This window comes from Crotalus tigris, unplaced genomic scaffold (assembly GCF_016545835.1).
Source record: "Crotalus tigris isolate CLP2741 ecotype Arizona unplaced genomic scaffold, ASM1654583v1 scf7180000024383.4638030, whole genome shotgun sequence".
Lineage (NCBI taxonomy): Eukaryota > Metazoa > Chordata > Lepidosauria > Squamata > Viperidae > Crotalus > Crotalus tigris.
This window is the reverse complement of record NW_024100553.1, coordinates 295,814-313,059: the sequence shown is the minus strand read 5'-3', so window position 1 is coordinate 313,059 and position 17,246 is coordinate 295,814. Positions and strand designations below refer to the sequence as shown.

Genomic DNA, 17,246 nt, shown 5'->3' with positions numbered 1-17,246 from the left:
TTTCCATTATTAAGCAAGGCAGCTGTTTAATGAGTTGTGCCCACGTTTATGACTTTTTCTGCCATGGCTGTTAAGCAAATCACTGCAGTTATTAAGTGAATCTAGCTTTGCCCACAGGGAAGGTTGCAAATGGCAATCACATGACCCTAGCATGCTGTAACTCTATAAATGCATGTCAGTTGCCAAGCACCCAATTTTGATCATGTGATCATGGGAATGCTGCATAACTGCGAGGACTGGTGGTAGGTTACTTTTTCAGTGCCATTATACCTTTGATTGCTAAATGAATGGTTTCTAAGTCTGGGACTACCTGTACTTCATCATAGGCTTCTGAGTATTTGGAAGTTGCAGCAGGTTGCCTGCCAAATGGCCAGAACCTGAGCATAATGGTGCCCTGGCCTTTTAAGACCTCTCCCTAGCCAACACAGCAACTGGTGGCTATAAAAACTGACCAGAGAGATGGCTGGTGGTTGACGTAAGAGAGACAGTGGCTTATGTTTGTTCAGGAAAATTAAGCCTAAAGCAGCCTAAGGCAAATAGTGATACTGCTCTTTAGCAATAGGACTCACAAGGAGTAGTAGTGGAGGAGCAGTAGGAGGAGGTGGAGAACAACTGGGTAGGAGTGGAATAGTGAGCAATAAGTACTAGCCTTTGAGTGCTTGTGTGGCTGTTGCCTAGAGACCTGTATGGTTGTATTGGATATCTGGGGTTTTGGAGCCCACTGACCAGGATATGGTTTCAAAGAATTTGTGACAGTCTAGAATGCAGGAGAATGATCAGTTATGGATCTGCCTTATTATGCCCATGTGATGCTTTTTTTTTTCACAAGCTGCATTGGCTCCCAGTTTAATCTTAAAATTGCCAAGGTTGGACACCCCTATCTTAGAGCCTTAAAGAAGTTGTACCAGAATGAGTTATGAAGAAGGAAGACTCAGGCTGAAAGACTTGCCCATCTCCTGGGAAATAAGGATAATATAACATCCTTCCCTCTGTCCTTTTCTTATTCTATTGAAGTCCATTAAGTGTTTCATCATTCAGTAATGCTAGGGAATCCAGCTAATGTAAATCAAATGCATAATTTTAACCATTTTCCCTAAGGCACCAATTTATCCTTTATTTTGCTTTTCACCGGAAGGCTTTTGTTCATGTCGCCAGCAAATCCTAGGAAGATATAGGGGATCTTAAGTACTTCTGAAGTTTGGCATGTTGGCCTGTTATTATTATTATTGTGGTGGTTGTTCTAATATTTACAGTTGTGATGGCAATAATGAGAAACAAAATGAATCAAAGGCTTTTTGAAGGCCTGTTCTATTTGATTCAGTTCCGCTGTTGTTGAAATGAGGAATGTGCAAGTAATCTTTGTGGATTTTTACTGAGCTGGAAAGAGAAAGGAGAGTCTTCTTGAGCATCTGATCTTTTTTATAAGACTCTTCAAATGAATTAATTCTGACTGCCGCTTGTGGGTAGAAGGGCTGGAGAGGGGGGATATGTCCTGCTTCTTAAATAGTCCTTCTGCCTTTATCAGGGGCTTTCAAATGGGTTTCTTAGGAAGCCTGGAATTCCTTGGCAGAGGTTTATTAAGGTGAAGGTGAATAATAACAGACCAGACTTCTTGGAAATTAGCTTGCCCATTATTTCTGACCTTCTGTGCTGTTCAGAATGAACTTCACAGGTCTGCACACTGAACGCTCTGAATTGTGAGCCCTACACTAAACTTAAAGCACAATGACAGCCAGTTAAGCTGGATTTGGCATATCTTTATAACTGATGTTTTTGCCTATGTATGTGGCTGTGCTATACTTGAGATTTGTAGGGGATTCAGAATGGTAAATGGTAAATAATGATGGGACGTGGTGTTAAATTGTTCTTTTTCAGTCCAACATCTTGATCTCTTTGTGTTGCAATTTTCTTTTGATGAAGAAAAACTTAGAATTCTTTTCCCTGCTTAGTCACCTAAGTGGTGAGATTCAGGTCTGTCCCTCTATATTTAATCTTCCACAATTTGTGAAATCTCCAGTACCTTTATTAAAACTCAGTTTGACTAGTACCTGGGACACTGTAAATTATAGTCCTGCCATAGGCACAAAGCCAGCTGGGTTACCTGAAGCCAGTCCCTCTTAGCTGTAAGAGGCAGGCACTTCTGAAAATCTTGCCAAGAAAACCATAGGTATTTATTCAGGCCATAGCCAGCAATCAACATTGACTCAGAAGCACACACAACAAAAGAGTCTAGTCAAGCACACAAAGAATAAGTCTGGCAACTTTTCCATATCTTGAGCATATGGTCAAACATATGCAGACAGTTCAGATACAAGGATATACAGAGAAAGGCACTACATTGACTACTACAAGCACCTAGATCAGGGGTAGGCAACCTTGGCTCTTTTGTGACTCGTGGATTCCTGGCTCAGGAATTCTGGGAGTTTAAGTCCACGAGTCATAAAAGAGCCAAGGTTGCCTACCCCTGACCTAGACAGTTTCAACCATTCCTGTATTACAGCCAGGAAGTTAAGGTTTAGCTTTGGGGGAAAAAAAATCTGCAATAGCACCAGCTAGTGCTTAGTCCTGTTATTATCCACATTCTGGCACCTCCAGGGGGTATCTTTACCTTCTACTTGTCAGTAAGAAACTTCCCTTATTATATATAGGGAAGATTTGCTAAGGAGTAGTCAGTTCTTAATTTTAGCATTTCCTCTAACTCCCTTTTTAACCCTCGTTGCTTGCTACACAATCTGGAATGCTCATTATGCAAATTCCTTGATAATCCTCCTCCTCCTGATCAACATTGCTGAAAGGATTTTTTTTCCCCCTTGGAAACATTCATGCTGGCTCACATGGAAGCTGTCATGCATATGCACATATATGCATGAAGCTTTTCTCCTTCAGACATTGATGCTCTCAGCATGTGAATATCCACAGGAGACTGATGTCACTTTGACAATGTTGGAGGGAGGTTGTGCATTTCTTAACAAGTGACAACAGCGTCTTTTTATTTTTAATCTTTTAATCTAATCTTGGTGAGTAGAATCTTAAGAGGAAAGTGTTGAACAAAGTGTAGAGTTGTCCACGTGTGTATCACGCACAGATATATCTTAAGGCATCTGTTACAAATAGACCCAAAGCAAGCAGGGATGGGATCTTGCATTTTAAGCTTGGCTTCCAGAAGCCAGGTATATAAGTTGTTCCTTTAAAATAGGAGTCTTCAAACTTGGCCCTTTTATGACTTGTGGACTTCAACTCCCAGAAGTCCTCAGCCAGTGTTCATGATCGCATGCTATCTAGGGTAGGCCCTAGGGTGTGAACTGCTCCACACTCAGAATGGCTAATGGCATTCTACAACATCATCCAGGGCTTTTTCCCTCCAATGATGTCACTTCACAATCAGGCATTGCATTGGATAGGTCCGGCATCAGTTGGGTTCACTTTCCCACACGAAGCACTGTTATTTTCCCCACCTAAATGGTACCTATTTAATCTACTTGTGTATAGCATGCTTTGAACTTCTAGGTTGGCACAAGCCAAGGCAAATGAGGGGAGCTCACCCCATCACACAGCGCTAGGACTTGAACTGCTGGAACACAGACCTTCTCCAGCATCTTTAAGCCATAGAGCTACCACACCTCTTTGCGGAAATAGTTATAGGTGGGGATGGAAGCAAGGAGCCTGTTAGAGATAAACCACACCTATCTCCCCTTAAACCATCTTCATCACCACTACCCAAAAAACATGGTGCCATTTTGACCACAGTTTTTGATGGTGCAGTCTCAATACTTGTGGGGGGTCCACAAATGGTGGAGTGCTGAGGATGATGATGCGGTGTTTGTCCATTCTGGGTTGATTTCTTTCATTTTCTGTTTGTTTGCATAATAAAAATAATAGAGAGGAGTTCTCTGTATCACTGTTGATTTTTCTAACAGAAGCGAGAGAAAAGGATGCCCATTTTCCCCATACCATATGTCCAACAACCATGAATTCATCTGGATATACTAACAAAGCAGCAGTTTTCAAAGAGTGCTGTACTGATGTTTATTTTTGCTTAGTGTGTGATGTGATCAAAGCCAGTTTTGGTTACTGAGTAAGCCGCAGTTAAACACGTTTTTGGATAACGTGATGTACAAACCCAGCTTATGTCTTATGTGACAAGCATCCAAATGCAGAAGTAACATTTCTGTAGAAAAGTAGAGGTAGCATTTTAGCAGCAGAATAATACTGAGAACTCAATTGTTTCTGATGACTGTTAAGCGGTAAAATGTTTATTGAACAAGTAAAATAACTTCCAGAATCATAGATATCTGAGAGTAAACTTTCTGAACCAAGACATAGCATGGTTTCCCTGTGAACAAGAGTCGTCGAAGCTAAAGATAAGTGAGCAGATGTCTTTCTTGCTGAAAATTGGCATGTCACAGAAGCCTTATATTTGTAAGAACACTATGAGGTTATCCCAGTTGGAGATCTATTAATTTTATAGCATCTCACGGCTTCTGCACTTTGGGAGGGAAAAAAATGCACAGAAATGCTTGTAGTTTTTATTGCTGAACAAGGAACATTAAATGTGGATAGCTTTATAAATAAGGATTGAAAATGAAATCAACTGGAATTTGATTATGGGTTACTTAAGTCTTTTCCCAATAGTTTCTACTCACCCAATTCTGTCCAGCATTTGGGTATGCTTGGGTCCCACTAGACAAGGAATGTCAGGTGGTAGGGACTAACTGAAGTGTCTTCTCTGTTGTAGCCCCTGCCCTTTGAAACATCCTTCCTTCAGGATGGCCCTGATCCATAGCCTTAAAAACATGGTTATGTGCCCAGGCTTGAGGCTGTGAGGGTGTTAAGGCCAATTCTTGGCTATACTGACAATTGTTATATTGTTTTGGCTGCTGTATATATTTGTTTTTGTATTTGTTTTTAATTGTTTTAATTGTTTTTCAATTGGTCTCTGCCCATTAAATAAATTAATAAGTAAATTTGCTACTATGAGATGTTTTCATTGATGATTTAAAAGGAATATGGACAAATTTGCTAAAGATCAAACTTTCAACAGCTATGAGACTTGGTGGCCATTTATCACCTCCAGAATCATGGGCAGCTTGCTTTACTTTACTTTACTTTACTTTACTTTACTTTACTTTACTTTACTTTACTTTACTTTACTTTACTTTACTTTACTTTACTTTACTTTACTTTACTTTACTTTACTTTACTTTACTTTACTTTACACTTCACTTCACTTCACTTACTTTACCTTTACTTTACTTACTTTACCTTTACTTTACTTTACTTACTTTACTTTTACTTTACTTTACTTTACTTTACTTTACTTTACTTTACTTTACTTCACTTCACTTACTTTACCTTTACTTTACTTTACTTTACTTACTTTACCTTTACTTTACTTTACTTTACCTTTCCTTTCCTTTACTTTACTTTACTTTATTTTACTTTACTGCACTTTAATACCCTTTCTGGGGAGAAAAAGCAGAGGAGAGGTCTCTGTTCATCTTTGTTTTTTTATGGATCATGTTAGCTGGGTTAAGTGGGCTTTTGGCTCAATCCAGCAAATCACTTATTCTTTCTTGATTAAAACTTTAGCTCTTTACAACAATATCTAGCAGTTTGTCTTTCAGATCGTGTACTTCAGTGACAGTGTTTCAGCCCACAAAAGTGATATCTTCACATCTTTTTTAGAAGTCGAAAGTGATGGTTGGAATTCAGAGACACCCCCAAATCCAGAGCTTTCTTCAAAATGAGCCATCCCCTTGCAAGCTCCACTCCTTTTATACGTGTGACCAACGTTATCCTGTAGATTCCAAGGGATGGAGCTTGCATCATGATGATGCAATGCTGCTTTCATCATTTTTTTTCTTTTTGTAGACATTTCTGAGTTGAATATACTTCTTAATGGTATTTCTTAATCTGGGTGATATATAATTCTTAATTGACACACTGCCATTGCTCTTCAATAACTAATATGTTGCTCCAAGTAGAATCTGGTCTAATTATCCTGTGCAGATTACAAAAGCCGGATGGAAATAATAGAAGGGAAAGCAGCCGAATGAGGGGGAAAAAATGGAAAAATTAAAGCCTACATTGGAAATGCTTGCTTAAAAGTGAATAAACTGATATGACCTCTCCAACTCTAAAAGCAATTCTATATTGCTGATGGAAAAATCTGCTGAACTGCTTACTGCCCCAAGGGAGAGCTTACTTTTTTTCCCAGCAGTTAAGTGATTCCATTCCACAAAAGACTAAAGAAAAGTTGATGGATATTGTTCGTTCCTATGTAACTTTGCAACCTGGGAATTGGCATACAACAAGGATATTTAAATCATAGTTAGATAGCTCAACATCAAAAAGCACAAGGATCTTGACAAGATGATGGTATCATATTCCAGGAAGAAATAAAAGGGGAAATGTTTTTCTATTTTCCATAACCTAATAAGACCAAGTAGCTTTCTTACAGGGTTTTTTTTGTGTGTGTGTATTGGAATTGCTAGTCTAGTGTAATTTACAATTTCTTGTGTAGTAATGTATGTGCTGTATCAATTACTTGCTAGGAACCTTACACGTTCATGAGTGAACCAGAAAAACTGCATTAAGTTGACGGTATTCAGCAGATCTTCCCGGAAAGATAAAAAAAAGCAAGAGTATTAGGTTCACTATTAATTAAACGTAGTTGTCTTATTAGGCTGGGTGTAGGTGCTTTCTCACCTTTAGTCTGGAAATCTTGATTTCATAGTCAGGTTTGATAGATCTTTTCCAAGTGATTGCTTTTCCTTGTTTAGAATCAGAAAGTTTAGAATTAAATTTGGCAAATGCTAGACCCAAGATTTGAGATGTGATAGAAACAATTAAATGCAGATATTCCTTGACTTACAACCATAATTGGTTCATAATTGAGCTGAAAGTACCCTTGTAAGTCATGCCAGTCATTAAAGATATACAAAATAACCTTTATTGTCATTTTCTTTTACCATGGGCACACTGGCACACATTAAAAATGAAATTCTGTTGCCTGCTCTCAAAAGTGTACACATACATAACACACATATAGACATGCTATATACATACATATGCATATACCTACAACCTTACATATAAATGCCTATAAATATTAATCACTGTCTTCATGTATCTTCACTGTCTTCATAAATATTAAGCAGGTCTTCCTGTGACTGGCCTGGTTTTATGACATTTTAATGGCAGTCATTAAGCGAATTCATGGTCATTAAGCAAACAGCACAGCCATTAAGTGAACCCATTGTCTGCCATTGGCTATTTTGCCAGGAAGTAAACTCCAGTTTCCAGCAACAAAAATGTAAATTGTGAGATGCTGCAAATGGCTGTAAAATGCAGACCGGTAGCTGAGTGCCCAAAATGCAGTTAAGTGGCTGCAGGAGGGAACAGAAAAATGGCCATCGGAATTTTGAATTGGGTTGTAATTACTTTTGAGGGAGTCTGTCATAACTTTGAATGGCCGCCCAGCAACTGGTCATAAGTTGAGAACTACCTATAAGTAAAGAATGGAAGTCTCCCGTGTATTTACATAGGGCATTTCAGTAACTGATCAGGCTTCTGTTCCTACATAGATTGTGTGACTAATGCAAAAGGCTGTTGGGCAATGTTCTCTTTATGATAGCTGCCATTTCAATATCGTTGAGGACGTATGCAAATCTGTTTTCTAATTGGGCAACAGCCAGTTCCAGTGAAAGTCATGATCTGTTCCAATCTCTTCATCATATACCAGAGATTTACTCCTAGGGAAAAAAATGATAGGATTGCAGGCTCCATTCTCCATTTTGAGAGCAGATGTCACATAGTTGAGCTGTGGTGGCGCAGTGGTTAGAATGTAATATTGCAGGCTAACACTGCCTACAGCCAGAAGTTTAATCCTGACCACTCAAGGTTGACTCAGACTTCCATCCTTCCTAGGTCGGTAAAACAAGGACCCAGATTATTGCGGGCTATAGGCTTACTCTGTAAACTGCTTAGAGAGGGCTGTAAAGCACTGTGAAGCGGTATAGAAATCTAAATGCTATTGCCACTATTCCTTCTCCCACTGGATGTCTTGCAATCCAGAACTTCTTTCCCTTCCTTTCTTTCCGCATGACCCTTCTAGGAATCTGTTTTCTTCCCCACAGTTTCATCTCTAATTCTTATACCCAAGAACCGGAAAGACACTTGTCGCCACAACATCTGTTCCAGGCAGTGCAAGGGAATAGTGGGCATCCTCTAATCCAGTTCCAACTGCTGAATAAGAAAAAAGACCCTTTCTTTATCTCTAGGAAGCCTCAACATTGAGTACAGATAGTCCTACTAGAGTTTCAAGTGTAATGGAGCCTGTCCATCATGGTCAAAAATTATGACAATCGTAAATTGGCTCACCCACAGGAACGACCTGATATTATGACCTTTTTTAAGCAGACACCATGGTGGTTAAGTGAATCAATAGTTCGCTGTGAGTGTGGTTTTGCGAAAAACTGGAAGTACATACTGGTTTTCAGCAAAACCATCATAAAACACAGTCACATGACCATGGGATGCTGCAAATAAGCCATAAATGTAGCCCAGTTGCCAAGCACCCAAAGTATAATCATGTAATTCTGTGGGAGGGGTCATAACTTTAAATCTGGGTCATAAGTAACTCCAAGGAGATATGTCATAACTTCAAAAAGTTGCTAAGCAACCAGTCTTAAGTCGGGGATTACCTATACTTCCAAAATATCATGGTTAGTTTGTGAACCAGATTTTCAGTGCCCACTTGGGTGTGTCATTTGCACTCATTTTCTATACCCCTGGCTGCTAAATTTTATTAAAATTTTAATAACCTTAAGGCAGAATATTAATAAATATTATCCTGGGAATGCCAAGGGTGTTTCAACATGTTTTCATACTGAAGTCATATATCATATCACTGTTAATACCAGTTCAGCAAAAATATACTCTGCATCTGTGTCCAGTACATGTGTGTGTGTGGTTATTTCATCACTGAGGAAAAAAAATGGGCCAACAAAAAAATGAACTAAAGCGTAATAGTGTGTGTAACTTCTATTGCTAGAAGAATGAAATTCCAGAGATACTTATTTAGAAATAAGCCTCACTAAGTAAGAGTAGCAGCTATTGTAATATTTAATCACTTTTATTTCAACTAATAACTATCACAGAAGGAAGATAAAAAGATATTGCATTTATAAAATCTACTTATTCAGTGTATGATAATAAAATACATGCAAACTACAAATTTACAAAATATTGACATGCGCCATTGATTATATTACTAACCAATGTAACGATAGTTAATAGCATGTAGCAAATATTTCAATACTCTTGGCTTCAAACACAACCAAAAATAAATTAAGACTAAAATACAGCATACTAAAATATAAATAGTAACAGAAACAGGGCATATTTGCCCCCAATTATATAATGAAACAAACAGATTGCTTTCTTCCTTACCAGGAGGGTCTCAGAAATGCTGATTTGCAGCAGGTAGCAAGAGGACCATAGGAAGAGATTAAATCATTATTATTTTCTTTTGAACACATCTATTATACAAAGATTTAGGAAGTAGAAATCCACATCTCCTGGGAAATATTTTTTTTTTAGAGAGCACTTTGCCGCAACCCTATTGCAGCTAGATTGAGGGAGAAAAGGGGCGTTGTCATACCTGAACGCCTTTTCTCAGCATGACGATGGAGAATCCACCAATGGGTTCTGCTTGTCTTCTACCCGTAGACTAAGTCAGTCAAATTTTTGCTCCGCCTCTCCTCCTGAGACGCCCCTTTCCCAGTCTTGACTGAGGCGAAAGCTGTTGGCTATGTAATCTTGTGTTGGCTCAATCCTCTCCCAGCACAGGACCTGACTGGTTCTAAGGGTGGGAGTGGATTCTCCATCATCATGCTGAGAAAAGGCGTTCAGGTAAGACAACGCCCCTTCTCCAGCATGGCGAGTGGAGAATCCACCAATGGGACATACCAAAGCCTCCCTGTCCCTATGGGCGGGAGTCAGTCTGGGTCTGTGTCCCACTCTTTGAAACTACACTCTGGAGGACCCTCCTGCTGAAGGAGGCCTCTGCAGATGCGAATCTATCTAACTTGTAGTGTCTTATAAAGAGGGAAGGTGATGCCCATGTAGCCGCCCTGCATATCTCCTCAATTGGTGCCTGAGTCATCCAGGCTGCTGAGGTGGCAGCGCTGTGAATGGAGTGTGCAGTGATTTGTCTGGGGGCTGCTAACGACTGTCCCCTGTGTGCCTCTGCTATGCACCTTCTAATCCATCTTCCGATTGTGGAAGCTGTGGCCCTTTGACCTCTTGTGTGAGAGTGGAAGGAGACGAACAGGGCTTCCGACTTGAGGAAGGTGCCATCCGTTTAATGTATCATCTTAAAGCCCTGTGAACATCTAAGGTGTGCCACTTGCGCTCGAATTCATGGGAGGGCTTGGGGCAAAAGTCTGGTAGCACTACCTCCTGTGTTCTGTGAAACAGGGAATTGACCTTGGGGATGAAGGAAGGGTCCAAATGTAGGACCACCCTGTCCGAGTGGAAGATACACAGATCCTCTCTAACTGATAGTGCTGCCAACTCTGAAATGTGTCTAGCTAAGGTAACAGCGACCAGAAAGGCAACCTTAAGGGTCAAATATTGTAAGGCGCAGGTCCGAACCGGTTCAAATGTGGATAAGGTAATTGTCTGTAGGACCGTAGACAGATCCCAGGAGGGATATCTGTGGACTGCGGGTGGACTGTCGTTTGTTGCGCCTTTAATGAAGGATCATACCACTGGATGCCTGGCCAGTGGTTCAGAGTTGCCATAGGAAAGAATGGTAGATAAAGCGGCCACCTGTCTGCGAATTGTGTTGGGCGCTAGTCCCCTATCCGGGCCCTCTGCTAGGTAGTCTAAGATCTTCAGAATCGAAATACTAAAGGGGTCTAGCTGCTGCTTTGTGCACCAGCTGCAATAATTTCTCCACATGGAGTCATAGATTCTGTTAGTTGTAGGCCTTCTAGAGGCCTGGATTGTCCTGATGACTCTTTGTGAAAAGGTCTCCTCCTCGAGGATGCTCCGTTCAAGTGCCAGGTGGCTAATTGGAGCCATTGTGGCTCTGGATAAAGTAGAGCCCCCTGGTTGAGGGAGATTTGATCGTGTGGAATCCTCCACGGTAGGTATGTAGAAAGATTTACGAGGTCTGCCAACCATGGCCGTCTTGCCAATGTGGTGCAATGAGAATTATCCCTGCTTGTTCCTGCAATATCTTTCTGACGGTTGCTTGTATCAGAGAAAGTGGTGGAAATGCGTATAGCAGCCCCTCTGGCCAATGACCTCGAAGTGCATCTGCTCTCTCTCTGCCCCTGGTGACAGAAAGCGGGAGAAGAACCTCAGGAGCTGAGCATTCTTAGGCTGGCAAATAGGTCCAGCACTGGGTGGCCGAATCTCTCTGATGCTTCCCTGAAGAGAGCAGGGTGAGTGGTCTATCGTCGCCCTGCTTAGGAAGTCTACCTGATGATTCTCCTGATATGTGCTCGGCCTTGAGGGAGGCTAGGTTCCTTTCTGCCCAGGTTCCCAGCACCTGTGCTTCGGTCATGAAAGCCCTAGATCGCGTGCCCCCCTGTCGATTGACATGGGCTTTGGCCGCCACGTCCATGAGAAGCAGGACATGCTGATCCATTATTGTGTTGTGAAAATGGCGAAGGGCCAGGTGAATGGCTCTGAGCTCTAACCAGTTTATGTTGTGTTTTAGGTCCTCCCTTGACCATTGACCCTGTGTTAGCTGTGATTGTGGGTGTGCTCCCCAGCCGAATAAACTGGCGTCTGTGGTCAGAGTGACCCGGTCGGTCTCCTTGAACAAGTGTCCCTTTCTGAGCGCTAGAGAAGCCCACCACTGGAGGGACTTCAGGACCCCTGGTGGTATCCTAAGTCTTCGGTTGGATGAGCTCATTCTCCTCTTTTGGAATGGGAGTAAGAACCACTGCAGATCTCTGGAGTGTAGTCATGCCCAGGGCACGATTGCAAGGCATGAAATCATCTTTCCTAGTAATTGGGAGAGTGTGGCCAGTGTTGTGGTTTGCATCTTTCAAACCAATTTGACCATGGTTCAAATGCTATCTTGGTGATCTCGAGAGAGGTAGACCCTGCACTGTAGTGTGTCTATCACAGCTCCCAGATGTAAAAGACGGGTAGGTGGGACTGTCTGACTCTTTTGGAAATTTACTGAGAAACCGTGTTCCTGAAGGGTTGTTAGGGTCAGTGCTAGGTCTGACTGTGCTGTTTGAACTGACAAAAATTGGATGAGAATGTCATCCAGATAACATTGAATGCACACAGGAATTGTTCGCAGATGTGCTGCGAGTGTTGCCAGTACCTTTGTGAATACTCTGAGAACCGAAGAAAGTCCAAAAGGCAGAGCCCTGTATTGAAAATGCTGCCCTGTGTGGCAGAATCTGAGAAACCTCCGGTGTTCCGGAAGTATGGGAATGTGTAGGTAGGCCTCCATTAGATCTATGGACATCAGAAGGTCTCCCTCTCTGATGCTTGCTAATATTGACTGTAGGCTTTGCATTTTGAACTTTATGTAAGCCAAGTGTCTGTTGAGGCTTTTTAAGTCTAGGATTGCTCTCCACACACACACACCCTGAACTCTTTGGGACTATGAACAAGATGGAATAGAATCCCTGCCCCCAGGGATTCTCTACTGGTTCTATGGCCTGGATGTCCAATTGATGCTGGATGGCCTCCTTTATAAGGTTCCTTTTGGTTGGATAGTTTGGAGATGGGCAAGGAATGAAGCGGTTCGGGGGTATGAAATGAATTCTAGTGAGAGATGGAATCTGACGGTATTTAGGACCCAAAGGTCCATGGTGGTGGCTTACAATTTGGGAGCGAAGAGAGCTAGCCTGCCACCAATGGGGGAGTCCTCCCAGCTGTCACTTGGATCTTCGGTAGGGGCGACCTCCCACTCCCCAAAAGGGCCGCTTTGATTGGAATTGTTGTCTGAACCTGTCCCTGTTGCTGGTTCTCTCACCCTGTCGGTCTAACCTAGGCTGATAGAGGCAAGAAAATGAACCTTGTTCTGTGCCTATGTCAGATCGAAAGGATGGTCTGTGGGGGTAGGAGGAGACTCTCCTCTCCGTTCTCCTTGTCAGGTGTGCCAGAATCTTGCGTTTATCCTTGTTCTCTATCAGATAAGGATCAAGGGCCTCTGCAGAATGAAACCTATTTTTTTTAATTAAAAAAAGCCATTACATTCTGATTCTGTGCTAAAGCATGATAAATTTAACCATGGTTCAATGAATAAAGTACAGGCCAGCTACATGCAACATGCTAAGCCATAAAGCTGGTTTCTGAATCATGGCTGGTTTCATAGGACATGCTTATAACAGAATAACAGAGTTGGAAGGGATCTTGGAGATCTTCTAGTCCAACCCTCTGCTCAGGCTGGAAATCCTATACCATTTCAGACAAATGGTTGTCCAATCGCTTCCTAAAAACTTCCAGTGTTGGAGCACCCACAACTTCTGGAGTCAAGTCGTTCCACTGATTATTTGTTCAGAACCTGAGACCTTGGGTGTCCCTAGTGGATAATGGCAGATGCTCTACATCATGGGTGTCAAACTCACGATGTCACGCGATGCGACGTATCACAACTTTTTTCCCATTGCCAGCAATGGGGTGGGCGCAGTTTTGGCATGATGCATCCGGCCTGTGGGCCGGCAGTTTGAAACCCCTGTTCTACCTGTCTAATGATTGCTGTTTAGCCTATCATGATTAACCAGGCTATGTGGTTGGCTTTCATTTAAGGTAGTGAGCAAACTCAGAAAAGGGGAAGCATTTAATCATGATAAACTTTGACAGGAGACATATTCATCTACCAAAAGACCCTTGAGTGAATATTAGAACGTTTCCTCCAGGAAGAACCACCGTTTCACGGGAATACATGAAGGCAGGCTAGAATCAAAACTGATCATTTTGACTTTGCTCTTTTATCACATTAACTATTCAATTTTGCCACAACAGTTAGATATGTCTGGAGGCTCACCTAAAGAGGTTAAAAGCTGGATTAGAGGCAGTGCTTGCCATACTTCTTTGGGCTAGCACAGTCAAAAGAAAAGAATGGCAAAACTGCACCAGGTTTGTTCTGTTCAAATAGGCTTCATCCAGTTGGAGTGGACTGCAAAGTCCATCCAGTCCTGCTGAAAGAAGAAAGAAAAGCATTAATAGCTGCTTGCTATTTTCCCAGGATCAATCAGTAAGTGCAGGGAAGCACAGAGCTAACCTTAAGAAAGCAATGCAAAAGTCCTTAGGGGAATTGTTAAGAGAAACTAAATGACAAAATAAGTGGCAACTCACCAACGTCCACAATTCGGCCCTGGAAAAGGAGGGACATGAAAAAGAGATTTGAAATAATCTGCCTTGATTCACTCTGGTACAGGAGGAACAGAGAGAAACTCTAGCAGGCTTTCAAGCTTCTGCTTTTATATCCAGCAACGATAAAGTAACCTTCCTGTACAGATAGTCGTCAGCATAAAACTGGGACCAGGACTTCCATTGTTAAACAAGGCCATTATTAAGTGAGTCACACCTGATTTTTATGACCTTTTTTGGCATGGTCACTAAGCAAATCACTGTGGTCTTTAAGTGAAGCACACTTAAAGCAAATTTGGCTTCCTCCATTGTCTTTGCTTTTGGAAGCTGATTGGAAAGAGTGCAAGTAGCAATCACATCCTGGGACACAGCAACCGTCATAAATTCATGTCCGGCCCAAATTTTCATTACACGAATCAGTTATAAGTCACTTTTTTTCAGTGCCATTGCAACTTTGAATGGTCGCTAAATGATTGTAAGTCGAGGATTACTTGTAACCTTTATGGTGCCTGTTTCCTAACTTGGCTTACCTCAAAGGACTGGTAGCAGGAGAGTTGGCTCTTTCCAAAAGGAAGTTCTGGTTCAGATCCAACATAAACAAAAAGCAATCTGAGCTTAATTTGCTTTTATTCCTAAAGTGAGGTTCTAGCACACACTCCTCACCTGTACCTGTCTACCTCTCCAGAGATGTTTGACTTGTGCGAGTACTGTGTGGGAAGTCAGCCCCCCGGAGAAGGAAATATTAAAAGGGCAGAAAAATATATTTCCTCAAAGGTTCTTAAAGAGGCAGAAAAGCATGCCCAGTTTTTTTTCTTAATATCCCCAAGCAGAAACCAACTCCGTAGAAGTGCAGATGTAAACCATTCAGGAAGGTTGAAGCTAGAAGATTAAGAAGACAAAGACACCTATAATCTACATACCCCACCCAAACTCTAAGACGGGACATAATAGGATTAACCCACAGATGCCAAAGGGGCACACTCAGACTCAGGTCAAAATACATGACACAGGAAATACAAAGCCTCAAACAGGAACAGGAAACAACCTCAAGAGCCCCAGAGGGTATAAAAACTCACTCCCTATATGTGCTCTCTCTCTCTTTTCTTCCAGAGCCACCTTTCTGTCTGGCTGTCCTCTTTAATAAACTGCAACCTTCTTTCTAAAGCAGTCGCCATGTTGTTTATTCCCAGCTTGGAATGAACCACGATGAAGACTTTTCCTTCAACAGCTGTATTCTGCAATAGTAATTCTTTGGTGAAATTGGTCTTTAAAATCCATCTTTGCAACCGATGCGCTCCACTTTCAGGGAACTGAAGCTCAGTCGTGCTGCTTTGCAAGGGAACTACACTGCCAATAATTAGTGATATGGTGCAGACCTCATTCAGATGGCAAAATACACATTGCTTAGAGCAACAGCTGTTGCCGCTTCTTTCTTCTTTTTTTTTTCCACTCGCAGCCCCAGCCAGGAGTCAAGAAGGAACAAAAGTCTTTTGTCCCCAGATAGCAGCTGTCCCTCCCTTCATTTGCACACTACACTGCAGAGAGAAGGGGGCAGACACAGACTCCCCTTCCCACCTGCAGCAAAGACATGTGTAAGGAAAAGGGAGGAAGTGACTGAGAATTGGGAGTCATCGGCCTCTCCTAAAGCTTCTGTGGTTGTAAACCTGCTCCAGTAATGTTTCCTGTTTGCTGCATTAGCAAGCAGTTAAATGAAATAAGTGTTTACGATACAAAGACAGGCATTCACATGTATATGGCCATCCTGAGAAAGGAAAGAGCTTGCAAAAAATGCACACGTGCACACAAACACACACACACTTGTATACATGCACACAAAAATACCCATTATATCCATTTCATTCTGTTAGTATCTCAAGCATTGGAGTCTGCAGCTAGCTACAGTGATAACAAATTAAAAAAAAAAACAGGATGATATCACAAGTTCCAGCCTTTTGTACTTACATTATGATGCTATGCTAAGTATGTAAGAGGCTAAGTTTATGTTATGACATCACAGTGCATACTTTCTCTCTCCCCTCTTCTCCCCACCTGTCCTGTGGATATCAAAGGGCAATTTTCAATATTGCCTGCTCAGTATGGCAGGTTTTGTTGAATGAGAAATCAACTCAAATGAAACTTTGCAGATGGTCTAAATAGGAATTGCCATCTAGGGGTCAAGGATAAAATAATATGTATTATTGCGAGTTTATTTTCCATCTGCTTTCTAGGCAAGCAACATCTCTCTTGAAGCCCCTTACATTTTAGTTGCGGTTCTGATTGAGTTTTGCATTTTTTTCTCAAATCATTCAGCCAGGTAAAGTACCTTGGCGGTGCGTCAGAAGTAGAAAAGTTAGATGCCTCAAAGTTCTTTTGAAGAGTTTCATCTGTCAGAACCATGACATTGACTATGTTGAAAACCTGGATGCAATTTTTCTCAGGTTTTATCACAATTGACTGGGAAATTGCTAATTATGTGTCATACACGGTTATATTTTTTTGCGTAGTCAATAATCAGGTTGCCCCTTCTGGAAATGGAACAGGTAGATTCTGTCTGTTCCATTTCCTTATTGCCTTCAGCAGATCTGCAGAACTCTGGCTGTCCACTGTGATTTAGGTGACAGAAGCAGAAGAAGCAAACCTCTGTATTTATCACATGATGTCATCAGCAGAAGATGACCTTTAAGTAACCTGGGCTCCCTTAGTTGCTGAGGATATTAAAGTTGGCTTTGATATTTAGTTCAAAAGTTCAGAATGGATCTCAGAAGTTCTCGTTTGAGAAGAATAGGACAGGGTCACAGGAAGATACAACCAGTTATTGCTTAGCTTTAAGCTCACACTTTGTATATAACTTAATATTTGCTGGGAGCAAATGGAAGAGATCCATTCCAATT

The 17,246-nt window shown here is 41.6% G+C and overlaps 1 protein-coding gene across 31 annotated transcripts in view; it reads left to right on the top strand.

Annotated features, from left to right (window-relative positions):
- The window catches only part of MAGI1 (membrane associated guanylate kinase, WW and PDZ domain containing 1), a 510,767-nt gene that overhangs the window by 359,547 nt on the left and 133,974 nt on the right, over positions 1 to 17,246 (top strand). The window lies entirely within an intron of this gene.